Source organism: Mustela putorius, unplaced genomic scaffold, assembly GCF_011764305.1.
Source record: "Mustela putorius furo isolate JIRA1106 unplaced genomic scaffold, ASM1176430v1.1 tig00003898_pilon_pilon_pilon, whole genome shotgun sequence".
In the NCBI taxonomy this organism is placed as follows: Eukaryota; Metazoa; Chordata; class Mammalia; order Carnivora; family Mustelidae; genus Mustela; species Mustela putorius.
Genome location: NW_025422047.1, coordinates 28194245 through 28207577, shown reverse-complemented (window position 1 = coordinate 28207577; position 13333 = coordinate 28194245). Strand labels below are relative to the sequence as shown.

Genomic DNA, 13333 nt, shown 5'->3' with positions numbered 1-13333 from the left:
TGGATTGGTGAGGACTCCCACTCCTCTCTTAATCCTGGGTCACAAAACACTAAGAACCAGCGTGGAAGGGAGAAAATTCTTCTAAGTTGAGAAGACACTGGGGAGCCTGGGTTGCTTAGTCAGTTAAATGTTCAACCCCTGATTTCAGCTCAGGTCTGCACTGGGCTGTGATGGGTGTGGAGCCTACTTTAAAAAAAAAAAGAAAGAAAGAAAGAAAAAGAAAAAAAAGCTGAGAAGAAACTAAAAGACAAATTCTCTCTAGAGAGCAAGGAGGAAAGAACACTCATAGCAATAAATCTTGTCTGCCTCAGTCTCCAGGAGTTGTAAAGATTAAATGACCTGAAGTATAGGGCCGGACATGTGAAAGAACTTCTGCACAAGTATCACCCTTTCCTCATGGCCTGATTCTTAATCCAGGGCATTCATTTGAACAGATTCAGAATGAGCCTCCCTGAAATGTGCCACTTTGGTATGTGAATTACTTTGAATTGAAGTCAATCAAGGCCCAAAAGACTCAGGAAGACCTTTATCTCCCTGTTAAATGGCTAAAAGATTTCAGATAGGGCACGTGGTCTGGGAGGAAAACTACCACCAGAGAGACCTACAAAGAATATGGGCTAGATATGGTAAAATGGGGGGAAGTCAAAACGTAGGGATCTAATTTCTTTTTGGGTCCCATTGTCTTTGTATGGCAAGTCAGACATTAGTGTACGAAAGATTTATTCTTCCCATCTTCCTAAACATTATCTGCCTTCTCTTTAAAGTCTCAGACCTCTCTCTCCTCCCTAGCTCAGGATGGCGTATAAACCTTAACTGTCTTGACTACTTGTGGGTATCATATTCAAATGGGGTTCCTCTATATGTATAATTAGCTTTTTTCCTGTTATTCTTTATCAATTTACCAACCAAACTACCTACTACAGTATAGGAAAAAAATTCCCTTCTCAACACAGTCAATAAATATTTGTTAAGGGGTGCCTGGGTGGCTCAGTGGGTTAAAGCCTCTGCCTTGGGCCCGGGTCGTGATCTCAAGCCCTGCATCGCACTCTCTGCTCCACGGGGAGTATGCTTCCTCCTCTCTCTCTGTCTGCCTCTCTGCCTACTTGTGATCTCTGCCTGTCAAATAAGTAAATAAGTTCTTTAAAAAAATAAATTAACTAAATAAACATTTGTTTAAAGATAGTCCTGGGTGCTACAGGAGATATAAAGTGAATAAAGGATGATCTTTTAAGCAGAAAGTAAGAAATCGAGCCTGGAGATGGAAAGACCAGTTTGAAGACAGTAATTGTTCAAGTAAACTTGCAAAGGATGTGAACTAGGAAATGAGACGTAATGATTAGAAGAGACATTGAACTAGTAGAATGGATTAAACTTGACTGAGATTCCTGGCTGGCTCAGTTGGTAGAGTATGTGACTCTTAATCTCAGGGTCATGAGTAACACCCCTTTGAGGATAGAGTTTACTTCAAACAACAACAACAACAAACTGGTAATTTGAGGTACAGAATGGAAAAGAAGACAGAGCTGAATTTTAAGCTTATAGCCTGGCTTGAGAAAGAACTGGTTAGATACATGATAATGAGCTTGGAACCAGCAGAACCTTCACAATAGCCTACAATAGAACATGTTGTTCTGAAACTCTGAGAAGAATAGTTAAATCTATTCAACTACCACTGCCCCACTGTCCTAAACCAAGGAGGCCTGAACATGACTAAAAGTCATCAAAATGAGTCTTGTGCTAATCTGATTATGTGATAGACATGCAAATCTGTATCTTCATTTTTTCATTTGTAAGATAAGAATGCCAAAATTTACTCAGCTCCTAGAAGCACTGAGCAGCCATAGGAGACACTGGAGATTCTTATGAGAAGCCCCTGAGAATTTTAGTAGGCCTTTAATCCTTTTTGGATTTTGCCTATATAGATTGATGCATTAGAATAAGTTGATTCAAAAGGAATTGCTGATTTTCTGTCAGATTGACCCACAAAAATGGGCAATTTCCCAAGGTTTGCTTGAACCATGCTCCGCAATGCAGAATACTTAAAAGAGGATTTTTATGGACACTGTCACATTGCTTTCCAAATCTGTTGGAAAGGCCATTGTTCCCAGAAGCCTATTATCTAATTTTATCACTAAACTCAAAAAGAGAGATGGTTTAAGTCTTCATTTGCATTTGAATAAATATTATGATTATAACAGATGGTTTGCTATGACGAAAAGAATATTTTTTGTCTACATTTTTAATTATAACATTCGCATTGCCTTTTACAATTTATAAAGAGTTTCTATCTATACTTTCTTTTTAAAATTTTTTAATTTTATTTATTTATGAGAGAGAGTACAGGGGAGGAGCAGAGAAAGAGGGACAAGCAGACTCCACGCGGAGTGCAGAGCCCAACGCAGAGCTTGATCTCATGACCCTGAGATCATGACCTGAGATGAAACCAAGAGTCAGATGCTTAACTGACTGAGCCACCCAGGCACCGCTCCATCTGTACTTTCTTACCCTACGTTCACAACTATGCTGTGAGATACATAACACCAATCGAATTATACCCTTTTTATAAATGAGGAAACAGGCTCAGAGGGATCTATTCATCAAGCAGACTTGAACCCAGGGCTAGAGATCTACATAGACAAATTAGAAATAATGATAAATATATACATTATATGTATAATTTTTACATAATATTTATTATAAGAAGTTAGCTATTTTATGCTAATCCGGAGGTATTTTGAACTTTGTGTTGAGTATATTTTGATTTTTTTTTAAAGATTTTTATTTATTTATTTGACACACAGAGAGAGAGATCACAAGTAGGCAGAGCAGCAGGCAGAGAGAGGGGGGAAGCAGACTCCCTGCTGAGCAGAGAGCCCAATGTGGGGCTCGATTCCAGGACCCTGAGATCATGACCCGAGCTGAAGGCAGAGGCTTAACCCACTGAGCCATCCAGGCGCCCTATATTTTGATATTTAAAATTAATTTACTTTTGGGGCACCTGGGTAGCTCAGTCAGTTAAATGTCTACCTTAGGCTGAAGCCATGATCCCAGGGTCCTGTGATCAGGCCCATATCTTCAGACTTCCTACTCATCAGAGAGTCTGCTTCTCCCTCTCCTCCCCAACCCATTCATGCTCTCTCTTTCTCTTTCTCTCTCAGATAAATACATAAAATCTTAAAAAAAAAAAATTACTTTTGTATGGGGGAAGGGTAAAGAAGGCAGATATTATTCTGAAATAACTGTGTGTGTGTGTGTGTGCCCCCATTGACTGAAGTAACTTATTACCAGGCCTTCATTCCTTTGTAACATCTTTGTTCTTCTGAATGAAAGACCTACAGAGACTCTCTCCTTGACCAAACACTAATTAGGTTCTTCTGAAACCTTTTCTCAAATAGGCCTCGCCTTTGGCTTCTGTGTCTGTCTCTGCAACATCCAATTTTAGCAAGGATTCTGCTAAGTCAGGTTAGAGAGAATCTCCTGCCATTCATAACCCAGGTCTGCCTTTAGCAATAATTTTATTAAGCTGGCCTAGCCAGAATCCTTCCTTACCCATGATGTTTCCTTTTAGTAAGTTTCCATCCACTGACCCCCATACAGCCCTCTACCTATAAATCTCCAGTAGATCATGCTGTATTGGAACTGTGCCCAGTTCTACACTGAGGTCTCTTTTCCCCTATTGTAATAATTCCTGAATAAAATCTGTTCATACCAACTAAACTACTGCCTGGCTCTGATTTCCCTTTTTTTTTTCTTTCCTTTCAAAGATTTTATTTATTTGAGAGAGAAAAAGAAAGCAAGCAGGGGGGAGCAGCAGAGGCAGAGGGAGAAACAGGCTCCCCACTGAGCAGGGAGCCCACTATGCGACTCAATCCCAGGACTCTGGGACGATGCCCCGAGCCAAAGGCAGATGCTTAACTGACTGAGCCACCCAGGAGTCCCTCTGATTTCCTTTAACAAGATGTTCAAAATGATGGTGATTTCTGGTTTCCTATGGTCAGTTGAAAAGTTTTCCTATGGTCAGTTGCCCTAAAGAGGCTTACAAAGAATTTCCCAAATGTTTTCCAATTCAGAAGGATGAGCCTTTGAAGACTCTTTACTGTGTGATCAGGCGGTGAAAGAAATTATCTCCATTGTCACTGTAAAACCTTGGGAAAATCTCCATTCCCTTCTGAACCTCAGTTTTTTTCAATCATAGAGATAAGGAAGTTTGATGAGACCAACAGTGTTCAGACTTTTTAGTTTCAGATTTCCAAAGAAAATTGAAGGTGGTAGGAGACAAAGAATTGCCAATTTTTTATTTTCACAAATACAAAATTTAAAAAAACGAACATATCACTTACAATATCACAATAATTTCATACGGTTTAAACAACAAAAAAGGTACGTTAGATATAATCTGAGCAGAGAATTCCTCCCAAAATGACAGTTGTGAAACTTACTCTGACATTTTTTTTTTTTTAAGATTTTTTATTTTTTTATTTATTTGTCATAGAGAGAGAAGCGAGAGCAAGCACAGGCAGACAGAGTGGCAGGCAGAGGCAGAGGGAGAAGCAGGCTCCCTGCCAAGCAAGGAGCCCGATGTGGGACTCGATCCCAGGACGCTGGGATCATGACCTGAGCCGAAGGCAGCCGCTCAACCAACTGAGCCACCCAGGCGTCCCAACTCTGACATTTTCACTAGAGATCAGAGAAAACTTTGTTATGGACTTGGCACTGGTGACAGTCAAGACACCAGAGGCCCTCCTATATCCCTCTCACAGGTTTCAGAACATTCTACCTCAAAATATGGTTCTTGGGCATATTCAATATTTTAAGCTGAAAGACTGAGAAACAGCAGGTGCAGGAAGGACTTCCGAACTCTTCTGCTCCTCTGAAGCAGGTCATAAGACCCTCTCCTGGGAAGTGCACTCCCTACACTCAGAGGAAATCTCTGAAGATGGAGGGATGAGGAGTCCACACAGGCCTTGCTAAGTTCTCCCCAGTTTACTACCCTTAGCCCAGACCCTTTTGTTGTATCACAGTTTTCTATGACTTTCTACTCTTCATCAGACCTAGTATAAAAAGTCTCAGGCTTAGGGGCACCGGGTGGCTCAGTGGGTTAAAGCCTCTGCTTTCGGCTCAGGTCATGATCCCAGGGTCCTGGGATTGAGCCCCGAGCTGGGCTCTCTGCTCTGCAGGGAGCCTGCTTCTTCCATTCTCTCTCTCTCTCTCTCTCTCTCTCTCAGCCTGCCTCTCCACCTACTTGTGATCTCTGTCTCTGTCTGTCAAATAAATAAATAAAATCTCAAAAAAAAAAGTCTCAGGCTTAACTGTGCTTGTTCAGGTTTTCATTTCCTTACGAAGGCTCCCATGTCATGTAAAACTTCTATTAAGTAAATTTGGGGGCACCTCGGTGGCTCAGTCAGTTAAGCATCTACCTTTGGCTGAGCTCATGATCTGAGGGTCCTGGGACTGAGCCCCACGTCGGGTGCTCTGCTCAGCGGGTAGCCTGCTACTCCCTCTCCCACTGCCTGTTGCTCCCCATGCCTATTCTGTCTTTCTGTCTGTCAAATAAATAAATCTTTAAAAAATAAAATATTAAAAATAAATAAATTTGATGCTTTTCTCCTGTTAATCACTCTCTGTCAGTTTAGTATTCAGGCCCAGCTGGGGACCCTAAGAGTAATGCTGGAAAGCTTTTCTTCCCATACACCTTCTGTTTCTTTCTTTCTTTTTTTTTTTTTTTTAAAGATTTTATTTATTTATTTGAGACAGAGACAGTGAGAGAGAACATGAGCGAGAAGAAGGTCAGAGGGAGAAGCAGACTCCCCATGGAGCTGGGAGCCCGATGTGGGACTCGATCCCTGGACCCCAGGATCATGACCTGAGCCAAAGGCAGTCGTCCAACCAACTGAGCCACCCAGGCGCCCCGATTTTATTTATTTATTTGACAGAGAGAGATTACAAGTAGGCAGAGAGAGAGAGAGCAGGAAGCAGGCCCGATGCGGGACTCGATCCCAGGACCCTGAGATCATGACCTGAGCCGAAGGCAGCAGCTTAACCCACTGAGCCACCCAGGCGCCCACACCTTCTGTTTCTTTATTACTAGGTGTTAATCTATCCTGGATAGATCTTTTTTTTTTTAAATTAAATTTATTTATTTTCAGCATAACAGTATTCATTATTTTTTCACCACACCCAGTGCTCCATGCAATCCGTGCCCTCTATAATACCCACCACCTGGTACCCCAACCTCCCACCCCCTCCTGGATAGATCTTTGATAATAATGCCATGAGTTGATCATCAGTGAACAGATAAGGGCATTTTTGTCTAAAACATGGCAACAACATCCAAGCATTAACAAGAGGTGCCAGCTTCAGAATTAGAATTAGTGGGACATCCTTAAGGAAATTTGGGGCTTGTGTATCCCATGACCTCTACCATTCTCTGTGACTCAAATGCTATCTGCAGTTTGCTATTATTTTTTCTTTTTCTTTTCTTTCTTTTTTAAGATTTTATTTATTTATTTGACAGAGAGAGAGAGATCACAAGTAGGCAGAGAGTCAAGCAGAGAGAGAGGGGGAAGCAGGCTCCCCACTGAGCAGAGAGCCCGATGTGGGGTTCGATCCCAGGACCCTGAGATCATGACCTGAGCCAAAGGCAGTGAAACAGCCACTTTTTGCATTATCTTCTGCTTCCTCTCTCAGGAAACAAAAAATCTAAACCAGCCTCTATTTTAATACAGATCAGAATCTGCTTAGAAGCAAAATTTCCTTGTGAGTCAGAGACAAAGATTTAGGAAATAATTTGAATGTCATACTCTTTAACTTGTTAATACTGTTGTTTAACTTAAAATGTTTGCTTTTAAATGATTTTTAAAATTATATGCGTTTATTATAAAAAAATTTTTAAAAAGCATAAAGTAAGGTAAAAATAACTCAGAATCCCATCATCTGGAAGAAACAACTATAAATATTTTAGTGTATATTTCTCCATTCTTATTCTACAACTATGTATAGACTTTTAAAAAGTGGGATCAGACTTTACTATTTTTAGTGCTTTTTTCACATATAACATTTTGTGAGAAAAATATGAGTTTTCACCATCATTTAGTATTAGTGTATCCTAGGAATAGACTTACATCATTTTCTTGATTTTTATTGTTTCAATTTTTCAATATTATATAAAAAGATATTCTGAACATGCCTGTTCATTTTTATTTGTACCATTTCTTTCCCATTCTAGTACAAATGCCACTGTAAGAACGATGAATCAGAGGGATGTATACTTAAACAAATTTAATATAAATTACTCACCAAAAAGGGCATTCGCACAAATAATGTTAAAATGTTCCCATTTCTGGGCACTTGGCTGGCTCAGTCAGTAGGTCATGGTACTTGGGATGCCTGGGTGGCTCAGTCAGTTAAGCACCTGCCTTTGGCTCAGGTCATGAACCCAGGTCCTGGAATGGAGTCCTGAACTGGATTCCTTGCTTAGGAGGGAGCCTGCTTCTCCCTCTGCCTCCTGCTCCAGCTGCTTGCTCTCTCTCTCTCGCTCTCTGACAAATAAATATATAAAATAAAAAAAAAAAAAAGAAGATATGGGACTCTTTTTTTTTTTTTTAAGATTTTATTTATTTATTTGACAGGGATCACAAGTAGGCAGAGAGGCAGGCAGAGAGAGAGGAGGAAGCAGGCTCCCCGCTGAGCAGAGAGCCTAATGCAGGTGGGGCTTGATCCCAAGACTCTGGGATCATGACATTAGCCTATAGCAGAGGCTTTAACTCACTGAACCACCCAAAAGCCCCTGTTATTTAGTTTTAACATTGGTTATGTTTTTGTATCAATAAGTTTTACATTTTTATGTAACCAAAGCTATGATTTTCATTCATTTGTTTTTTTTGCCTTTATTGATCTTTGTCCTTTTTTTTTTTTTTTTTCTTAGGAAAACTCCTATCTGGCATCAAATTCATATTCATCTATAATTTCTTTCACTTATACATATGATTTCTGTTGTTGAATAGTGTCTAGAATTTGGGGCACCTGGGTTGCTCAGTTGGGTTGCTCAGCTGCCTTTGGCTCAGGTCATGATCAGGGTCCTGGGATTGAGCCCTGAGTCAGGCTTCTGTGCTCAGCAGGGAGTGTGTTCCTCCCTCTCCCACTGACCCTTCCCCCATTCCTGCTCTTACTCCCTCTCTTTCTCAAATGAATAAATAAAAAATCATTAAAAAAAAAAAAGAGAGAAGAATTTGGGGCACCTGGGTGGCTCAGTGGGTGAAGCCTCTGCCTTCAGCTCAGGTCATGATCCCAGGGTCCTGGAATTGAGCCCCGCATCAGGCTCTCTGCTCAGCAGGGAGCCTGCTTCCCTCCACCCCACCGTCAAATAAATAAATAGAACCTTAAAAAAAAAAAAAAAAAGAATTTCCCTCATAAGGTTAAATTAAGTGGGAAATGTGCTTTATCCCAACTTTAGTGTTTCATCAATCAGTATGATATTGGTAATTGGTCTGAAATTCCTTAACTGCTGAATTATTACTATCTTATCATTCATATTTTCTCTTCATAAATACTGTTGAGATCAGTTTGACATTATTTTGTATTGTAGAGACAGAACTTAACCTAAAATGCAGATCACCAAATAAACAGTAGAAAGATACCTTGGGGGACACCAGGGTGGCTCATTTGGCTAAGTGTTTGCCTTTGGCTCAGGTCATGATTCTAGCTAGCATCCTGGCATCGAGCCCCACATCCAGGTCCCTGCTCAATAGGGAGCCTGCTTCTCCCTCTCTCTCTGCTGCTCCCCCTGCTTGGTGTGTGCTCTCTCTCTCTGTCAAATAAATAAATCAAATACTTAAAAAAATATATATATATGTATACATATATACATATAAATATGTATATATACATATACACACGCACACACACATACACTATCAGGGGTGCCTTGTGGCACAGTCTATGAAGTATTCAACTCTTGTTTCAGTTTGGGTAGTGATCTCACAGTGGTGACATCAAGCCCCAAGTTGGGCTCCATACTCAGTTCAGAGTCTGCTTGGGGTTTTCTCTCCCTCTCCCTCTTCCTGTACTGCTTGTGCTCTCTCTCTAAAATGGATGAATAAATCTTTTTTTTTATCTTAAAAAAATAGTAATAATAAGATTCCTTGGATATACTATTTTAATAGCCTCCATAAAAATGTAAAATATACATATAATTTATTATTTGATTCCCCCCCTCATTGATGTTGTTACTGTTATTCTTGTTACTAAAATTGAACATTCTTAGTATATTTATGGCCTACTTGACATTCACCAACTGGTTCATCTTTATTTTTTTCTGGGTTAAATATTAAGTTCAAATTTCAAGAAAGTCTACACATATTAATATTGAAATGTGTATTATTCCCTTTTTTTTGAATGTGTAATATTCCTAATTATCATTGCTAGGTCCTTAAGTATGGCAAATTTCTGATAACACAGACAAATGAAATAAAAAAGGGAGAGAAACTCTGTCAAATATCATGTAGTTTCAGTAATAACTATTTTAGTAATGACAATTCTCACAGAGCAATTGATTTTCAGCTAGAGGGTTCCTTCACTGTTCCAGACAGCCAATGTGTATTAAATAGGATCTCAGGTTCAATTCTCAGAAGGGTTTTGCTTAGCAACCTCCCAAGCTATATTAATTGAGAATGAATGTGGAGAATGTCTGTGTCTCTCAGGTTACTTCTAATGTTTCTTTCCAGACTCCACTTGACTTTCTACTTCTATGTTTATACTGTTTTTCCAAGTATTGTCTTTTAGCTTTTCAACAACTAATTTCTCTGCACTTCTGTCCCTTGTAAGTCCCTCCAGATTTGGTGCGGTCATAAGGATTCCTGCTTCAAAGACAATTAGAAAGCAGAACCAGTGCTATGCAGGCTAATGCTGCACAAAACAATTCTGAGTATCAAGGTCACAGACAAAGGGCACTACTCCAAACTGGAAAGAAAACAGAGTGTGCTTGGCACAAACTGTCACTGAACCCTGGTCTTTGCTTCAGGCAAATGCTTTCACCTGCATTCATCTGGTATCTCATTCTTGCTCTTGGTCAGAGTCAATGAAAATTTACTGCTAATTTGATACAAATAATTAAGGTGGTTCCTAGACCTCACTTGAAGGGTAAATTCTCTCTATGGTATTAATATTTCTTTTTTAAAAAAGATTTTATTTATTTATTTGACAGAGAGAGAGAGATCACAAGTAGGCAGAGAGGCAGGCAGAGAGAGAGGGAAGCAGGCTCCCCTTGGAGCCGAGAGCCAGACGTGGGGCTTGATCTCAGGACCTTGAGATCATGATCTGAGCCGAAGGCAGAGGCTCAACCCACTGAGCCACCCAGGCGCCCCTGATATTAATATTTCAAAATCAAAGTGAGTAACTGGGCTTTTCAATTGCCCCATCCAAGCACTAACCAGACCCAGCCCTGCTTAGCTTCTACAATCAAGCACAGTCTGGTGTGGCTCTGGGTATGGTTTTTCCATGCTTGTCTAGCAAAAGCGGTCACAATTGGGTCCCACAGAAAGGATCACTAAATGGCTATTCGACCCTACATGTCAGTGCTTAACAAAGATAAACGTACTAGAAAATAATGGGAATATTTACTATATCACTTTTCTTAGGTTGCTGCCCCTGAGCAAAGGAGTTTAGGGTACTGAAGGTCATCTGGGGTGCTTATTAAACTGTAGCTTCCTGGACCCCAAATCCAGAGATTATGATTTGGAAGGCCACAAGTGCAGGAATCTCTATGTACCAAGTATCTTAAACTGATTCTAATGCAAGTGATCAGAAAACTTCGACTGCAGCTTTTACTATAGACTTGAAAGCTAACCACCCTGATTAGTACTATTATTGTCCAATTATTTTTAAATTTAGTTTCTCCATTTTCAAAATTGACAGTGAGACCGGACCCATCTGATTCCTTGGGGCTAGGTGAAGTTGAACACCATTATGTTGTGTTTATCCCAGAAGACTGACACCAATAGCCTGAACAAAAAGAACTGCCTTTTTTAAATGAATGAGTAATTAAAATAACAATAAGAAGCCAAAACCAAAATGACTAGAGAATGGAGAAAAACCTAAGAGGAGGGAGGATAACTCTCATCTAAGTAATCCAGAATCACCTCTGTGCTATACAGGTTTTCAGTCCTAACCCTTAATATCCTCATACAGCTGAAAGCTGGCACAGACTGCACTCCTTATGAGGCAAATTTTTCTCTGGTGTGTGGGCCCACCCTGCCTACTCAGGTGTGTCAAGCCTGATAATTTCTGAAGGAAAAATGTAAGCCAATGCTTTCCACCAACATCAGAGACTAGCCCTAATAAGAATAAATACAACCCACTTACCTTAATTATTAAATTCTCCTGGAAAGAATCTACCCTGAGGGAAAATGAAAAATATTAAAAATTAATAAACAAAACATTGAGACTTGTGGTTATTTCTATAGGGGAGAAGAGAGCAGGATGCAACCAGAGAGAACCACACAGCCAGGCTTCCAAGTTACAGGCAGTGTTTCATTTCCTAAGTTGGAAGTGAATACTAAGCTGTTCATTTTATTAATCTTTAAGTTGCTCATATATGCTTTATACAAGTTTTGTATTTGATATAAATCACCTTAAATTTGTTTTTATTTTTTATTTTTAAAATATTTTTAAAATTTATATTCCATTAGCCAATATATAGTACATAATGAGCTTCAGATGTAGAGTTCAGTAAAGGATTTTTTTTTTTTTTAAAGTAATCTCTACATTCAGTGTGGGGCTTGAACTCACAAACCCAAGATCAAGAGTTACATGCTCTACTGACTTAGCCAGCAAGATGTCCCTTAACACCTTTAATTTTTAAACATTTTTATACTATAAAGCTGTATTTTAACACTGCAGTGTTATTTATAACAATAACAGCATAAAATGGAAGCAGCCTATCAGAATGGTTACAGTGAACATTGATGAGGGGAGGAGGAATCAAAAAAAAAGTGAACAGGGCGCCTGGGTGGCTCAGTGGGTTAAGCCGCTGCCTTCGGCTCAGGTCATGATCTCAGGGTGCTGGAATCGAGTCCCGCATCGGGCTCTCTGCTCCTTTCTCTCTCTGCCTGCCTCGGCCTACTTGTGATCTCTCTCTGTCAAATAAATAAATAAAATCTTTAAAAAAAAAAAAAAGTGAACATTGGTCCAACCGTATGCTGAACCAATGGAATATTATTCAATTATTTAAAATATGATTTTGTAGCACTATGGGGCAAAAAGCTTATGATAGGGGCGTCTGGATAGCTCAGTTGGTTAAGAGTCTGCCTTCAGTGTGAGTCATGATCTCAGGGTCCTGGGATCAAGCTATATTGGGCTCCTTGCTCAATAGGGAGCCTGCTTCCCCCCCCTCTCTGCAGCTCCCTCTGCTTGTGCTCTCTCTCTCTTTCTCTTTCTCTCACTATCTCTCTCTTTGTCAAATAAATGAAATCTTTAAAATAAAAAGTTAAAAAAAAAAAAGCTTTTGTTAAGTTACCAAGAAATTATGTGACAAAATCCTGTAACTGGATGATTACAACCAAGTAAAACAATTCAACGATGAGAAAGTACACTACTGTGATACTGTAAAGGATTAGGAATGTGTTCCTCTTGCTTTGTTTCTCTAATGTTTTTTAGTGTGGTCATGTTCTTATTAATAATTAAACCTTTTATTACAAAAAGAAAAAAGATTTCTCTAGAAAGCATTGTTTAGTTCTATTGTAAATTAACGTGACCTGAAATCACACTGACTTCTAAGGTTTTTACAGGAGGAAGTTTTCAGGTAAAATAGTAAAAAGTAAGAAAACAAAATCCTTCCCCTCACATGTTTCTCAGGAGCCTCTCAGCCTCTGTACCTCAGAGAACAAATGCCTTTTGCTAAGATTCAGTAGTCTGCCAAGAATTGGGTTTCCCCTCCTTTTGGTTCTTGTCATTGGCCAGCCTGTCTTTCCGTCACCAACGACCTCTAGTATCTTGGTCACACACACCTCACAGAAAGAAGCTGACTAATCTTAAAGCTGGGGCTGCTTCTTAGGCAACCTTTCACACAGTGCCCATTGCTACCCATTGCACAACATATTTGACTGGGAATGATAAACATGATGATTTACATTTGACTCCAGTCGCCTTGTCAGTGCCAGAAGCTGAAGTGTGTAAACATCATCCAGTGCCTTTAGAAAGAGGCTGACATTATGTTCCAGGTTCCTTAATGTTGTGTAACATGACAGAAGGAGGGGCAGGGAGCCTATGAGTAAGAATTCAGAAGCAGATGAAAATATTAGTCACTTTCTGCTTTATTTCTGAAAGAAAGGAAAAGCTG

At 39.7% G+C, this 13333-nt stretch overlaps 1 protein-coding gene across 1 annotated transcript in view; it reads right to left on the bottom strand.

Moving 5' to 3' along the window:
- The window catches only part of LOC101670023 (translation initiation factor IF-2-like), a 68362-nt gene that overhangs the window by 35793 nt on the left and 19236 nt on the right, over window positions 1-13333 (bottom strand). Inside the window, exon 3 of the mRNA XM_045067730.1 lies at window positions 11359-11392. The gene's annotated coding sequence lies outside the window, so the exon portion shown is untranslated. The remainder of the gene's footprint in view (window positions 1-11358; window positions 11393-13333) is intronic.